Genomic DNA, 5,687 nt, shown 5'->3' with positions numbered 1-5,687 from the left:
GTGGACTAACACTGTTTACAAAGTGATTAAACAGATAGAAAACCTCCCTGTTTATGTAGTAGCTCCCTTTGATGATGTGGGTCCAGAAAGAGTCTTGCATAGAGACTTGTTACTGCCCTGTGGTTTTCTGTCAGTTGCAAAAGAGCGACCTGAGCCCATAACACAAACCCAAACAAGGAAGTCTAAAAGACTGCAGTCAAGTGCAACAAAAAGAGGTGCTGGACATGAAGTTCCAGAGGATTCGCTGCTGGACAGCGAGGATGAAGATGTGGAGTATTATTACTATCCTCCAACAAAGATGGTGACTGATGTTGGAACCCGAAACGATGATGAACAGGACAGAGACATGCAAATTGGATCTGAAGACCAAGTGTTGGACACAAATGAACTTGCCAGTGAGAGGACAGAAACTGACAATACAGAACAGGATGTGACAAACGAACATGTTTCAGTGCCATCACTTAATCCTGAAGCTTCACCATTTGAGCCACAAGAGCCAAAAGAGACCATATCAGAAGAGCAGCAGCTCAAGGGTGAGTTAACCCAGTCACCCACACCTCGAATGTCCATCCAACCACCAGACCATGTCATAATAGATATTGGCAACCCTGAAACATCTGAAACTGTTATCCCTATTGGAACGGACAACCATGAAGGGAATGTTGAAGTAAGGAGAACAAGAGAGAGAACCCATCCCAAGAGACTCACCTACCCATCCTTAGGAAACCCACTTGTGGTGGTTATGCAGTCTTTACTTGGTGGCTTAGACAACGCACTGCAAATAGCCCTTGAATGTGACTTTTATGCCCCTGTATTTGATGCTTAGGAGATGTTGACATGCAGGGACGCATGCAATTAATGGGGGGGAGGATGTAACCCACATGTATATGTGTGGTACTGTTAGTGGTATTTTATTTCTGTAGGATTTTGTTTTGTTATTTAATGTTCCCAGCAATTTAGTTATATTTTCATTTTGAGTTTTCTTGTCATACCAGAAACCGCCAGCAGGTGGCTTGTGAGTTACACTCTGGTTTAGACAGCAGGAAACTATTAGAAGAAGAAGAAAACCGTAGCTGGCTGTAGCACGTTGTGCGAATTACCGCATGCTATAAGATAAATTCTTGATTAATTCCGGTAACGGTTAAGAGAAAAGAAGATCCGTGACCTGATCCCTGGCAGTAAAACACATTTTTACTGTGATTTTCTCTGGTGAGTGTTGTAACGTGTTTTTGCAACCGAAATTAAGCTAATGCTAACTGGCGTCATAGGCATTACTGCTCATATATTCCGACAAGGAAGAACAGAGAAACGTAAATAAAACCAATCGGAGAAACGTGTGAGATTAAAATGATGATTTTCACTGTATTGCATTTTTGTTATGTACAAACTAAGAGGTTGGATACAGTGTGATACGTTTGTTTTGCAAGCTTGCCATTAGTTGAATATTATTTTTGTGATAAATGGAATTTATTGCTTCCTGCATACTTTTGAAACTTAATAGTTAATTAAGTTCTATATATATGCAGGTTGGTTTTTTTTAGAACCCCATTCAACTTTGAAGACTGTCCAGCTGCATAGCATCGCAGGCCTGGATTGGATTGCTGAGCTCCAGGTTTCAACCCAAGACCTGGGACTGCTGGATCCGCTGCCTACTTTGCACTGGATAAGATAAGATTTTGGATCCAAAGAAACACATGGCCATTTAACAAAGACTTGACTGACTGACTTAAATTACTGAACTAAGAAAACAAAACTTCCAAAGGACGAACTGAATTATAAGGAATCTGAACCAAAAGAAAATACACTGCCTGATAAAAAAGGTGGACACTTTATGTTGGAACAAAAAAAACTGTACCGTAATATTCTGTTTCAAGTTGTATTAAATAATCTGTTCATTCTTGATAATATGGTTGTTTGTGCTTATTATCCTCCTTTTTGAACTTAGAAAGATAGACTAACTGTAACTTCAACATTGAAATCTAAGTTTCTCAACTTATCTATTCGTAAGTTACACTAGTTGGTTACATTAGCTTGCCGATATATACATGGCCTGTCTACTTCCCACAAATATAATCTTATTTATATGAAACTCATACCAGTAGTTCATATAATAGGTGTGATTATGCAGAAAGCCTTACTATGTGTCTGAGTTAGCAGGGATGCTTATTTTGGCACAGCAAATTATTAGCCTGCTGATATTTGCAAGCCCTGTTTTTCATCTCGAAATGTGTCAATACAGATATGAAAATCATACCAATAACTTAGTGGTAACAGGACTGTAATCTTGTATATTTAAAGTGGTTTATTGCCTCGTGGTAAACGCACCATAATGGTGCGTTCACACCAAACACGCTATTATCGGAGCGTCCATCGGAAAACAGCGGCTAGAGCTGACACGTCTTACGCACCTTCATATAGACTGTGAATGTAAACCAGATGCACAAAACGATAGGTGTAGAGCAAAACGTCAAGTGCCCAAATTCCAATGGTGCATTCACACCAAACACGTTACTTGCATCAAAAACGCCTCCGATGCTTCAAGGTCGACGCCTGTGCACTTTGAATGCAGACGCTTGATGCCAAATGCTTGACAACTAGCATTTGGTGCGTCTGGTGTACATTAACATCAATGTTATGTTTCTGACAGAAACATGGTTGAATGACAATAATGAACCAATCGTACTAATTGAATCAGGCCATGGTGAGAACCAATGTGCTCCTGGAATGGACACAGAAGACTTTAGAAATTAAAAGAACCATGATGACAACCAGTTTTGTATCGTTCCCGACTCGTACATGTCCAGAAAAGCGTGCCCGATTCTCTGAAACATTGTTCTCTTTGGCGTTTCCTCCAGCAACAGCGTCTCATCCTCTGATTTTTTTGCCATCCTGGATTTGGCTCTGTCCAGCTTCACTTTTAAAGCAACAATTTCTTTGTTTAGTTCCTCATTTTCCGCTTCCAGGAATTCAATCTTTTCTGTCATCTTTCTCAGAGAATCCTGTGCGTTTTCTCTTATAATTTTGTGTGTCCATTCCAGGAGCACATTGGTTCTCATCACGGCCTCGTAGTCGGTTTGTAGTCGTTGTGTCGTATTCCTGGCTTCGTCCAAATCTGAACTGAGACGTCTGATTTTTTGTTTGCAATGTTCATTGCGACTTAGAAGCATTTCCTTCACTGTTTCATAGTTGCTCGTGTCGCTGGTGTTCTGGCTACATTGGAGACGCTGGACTTTTTTCATCAACGTTAAAACCATGTCTTTAAGCTGCTCGTTTTCGCGCTCGTACTTCATGCAGCTCCTCTCCAAAATGTCTGTTCTTTCCACCAGGAAAACGTTTCCTCCCATTGAAGTGGTTTTTACTTTTGCCAAAAAAAAATCCTTCTCTGCCATGATACTTGTCTCTTCGTGTCGAACCTAAAACCGCAAATGAATTTTTCTGTGGAATCTGGGAATACAGAGACAGTGACCAGTGATGTCACAGACAGGATGAGTGACATCACTGCTTCACATCAAAGCCACAAGAAGTCTGTTGCTGGGTGGGGGGGGGAAAGGTGGGGAGGATGTTTTTTTTTAAACTTTATTCTCAGATACACTGTATAACGACAGAGTGAAACATTTGTTATGCCTCCAGAAAAACAAATACAGATAAACATATTCAAGAAAAAGCTAAGGGGCTTCGGTTCCCAACTCAAAGCAGTACAGATTTAAATTATTTTAGTAGCTATTTTTTGTCAGAGTCTTTCATAGTCGGGATATAAAACTTAACTTCATTGTAAAATGCAGCAAGGCATGGCTTTCTCTACCTGGAACAATGAATATGATATTTAGCTAGTGGCAATAAAGGATTTATGAGAAACTCAGAATTGTTAAGCATGATTTTAGTGAGGCCAAGTAAGAAATCTTCCCATAATATCATAAATTGTGCTTCTATGTTGTTGTGGATAAAGTCACACAGATTCTGCCAAAAAGCATCAACAAAGTTACAGTGCCAAAACAAGTGGACAACAGTTTAAGGATATGAATCACAAAATGTACAATTTACATCAAATTCTTTCTTGAATATTTAATTCTCATAAAAGGATTAGTGCAAACATCTGCGATAGCTTTTCATTTTAAACGGGTAGGATATTCTGATGAAGTGATATTTTTGTGTTTTTGTCGTGTAAATTGTTCCAATGCTATGCTAAGCTTAACTTCTAAGCTTCCACTTCAGTTTCGTCACATAAAGAAATGAGTGATCAGAAATTATCATATTTAACATTAAGACAGCCTGCTATAGTTTTCGTTTTGTAAACCTTCTTACACCGACTGAGCTATTTATCCGTGCTGCGGTAGGAAACGACGAGGCAGCACAGGTGGTCAGAACCACGGCTCATGTTAGATCCTTTTAGCTGGATACGGTGTGATTGATGATAAATTCTTGTTGAACTTCTGTCTTTTTTTTCTGTTTTGTTTTTTTTTCCTCTTAAAATAGCTGAGGATTCTTCTGCAAGGCTGCTGGACGATTTGTTTCGCAACACTAAAACTGTTCCCTGCATTTACTGGCTGCCCTCACAGAGGAGCAGCTGAGAGACGCCACAGCTTTTACACTGATTTTAAATGTTTTTTTTTTTTACTTTTTGTTGCCTTATAAACACAAACTTCAGCGTATTTTGTTTGAATTTTAATTAACATAATTGCAAAGTTTAAGCAGAAAGAATTTTTTGAACAGTTTTTCATTATAATTGTTTGAAAAGTGTGGCATTCTGATATTCCAAAATAAAACTCAGCCAATTGCTTTTTTTTTTTCTTTTCTTGATCTGTTAACATGTAATAAATGCACTGCGAAAACACAAACTCTGACCAAGTAGTTTTGGTCTAGTTTTTTAGTACATGAAGTAAGACAAAACTAACTTACAAGTAACTTTTCAGCAAGATAGGAGCTTTTTAAAGTAAATGATTCCTTAATATTAATTTTAAAAAAAGTACTACTTCCACTGACAGATTATACTTTTAACAAGATCTTTTTCCCATAAGTGAAATAATCTGCCAGTCGAACTAATACTTCTTTAAAATCAATGCTAAGGAGTTATTAACTTAAAACATTCTCCTCTGTTGTGTGTAAAAATTACTGTAACAGACAGAATACGCATAAAAAGTAAAAGTAAAGTGCAGTACTAACTGGTGCATCAAACCAGAAGGATATCAAAATTACTGGCAAAATAAAACACTTTCACATTTGCTCTTTAAAAAAATAAAAAGTTATTCAGAACTTGATTTAAATAACTGTAAATGTCCACATCTCGAATGAGTAAATCAAAAAGCTAATTTATTTCAATAATATTAAAAGATGGCCTCCATATGGATTCCTTGCACACAATGTTATACATCTACAGCATTTATTTCTAATTATTCCACACCTGGGCTCCAACGCATGCTCCGATGAAGGAGGATTTGGTAATGTAATTAGATTAGATGTGTTGCCACCCCCTCGCCACTAGAGGCAGTAGCAGGCCCGAAAAGATGCGACTAAGGAGCAGATTTAGAAGTACACCGAAAGCTACAAAATTTGTTAAAAACTGTGAGTTGCGCTGAAGTAAATAAAAGAGAGAAGTTCAAATACATGCTGAGAGTGAAAATCCTTCCTAAAGGTGAAAATATATCGCAGATTTAAAAAGAAAATAAAAACGGGAGGCTGCAGATTATATA

General features: G+C 38.0%; 1 long non-coding RNA gene across 1 annotated transcript; it reads left to right on the top strand.

Moving 5' to 3' along the window:
• Positions 1-683: 683 nt before the first annotated feature.
• Positions 684-1,905, top strand: LOC114145553 (uncharacterized). The gene is made up of 2 exons (XR_003595731.1): positions 684-1,209; positions 1,527-1,905. It is a non-coding gene; the product is annotated as an uncharacterized LOC114145553 (long non-coding RNA).
• Positions 1,906-5,687: the final 3,782 nt, after the last annotated feature.

The sequence above is a fragment of the Xiphophorus couchianus genome, chromosome 5 (genome assembly GCF_001444195.1).
Source record: "Xiphophorus couchianus chromosome 5, X_couchianus-1.0, whole genome shotgun sequence".
NCBI lineage: Eukaryota > Metazoa > Chordata > Actinopteri > Cyprinodontiformes > Poeciliidae > Xiphophorus > Xiphophorus couchianus.
Note: the sequence above shows the minus strand (reverse complement) of the source record. Positions and strands in the feature narration are given on the sequence as shown.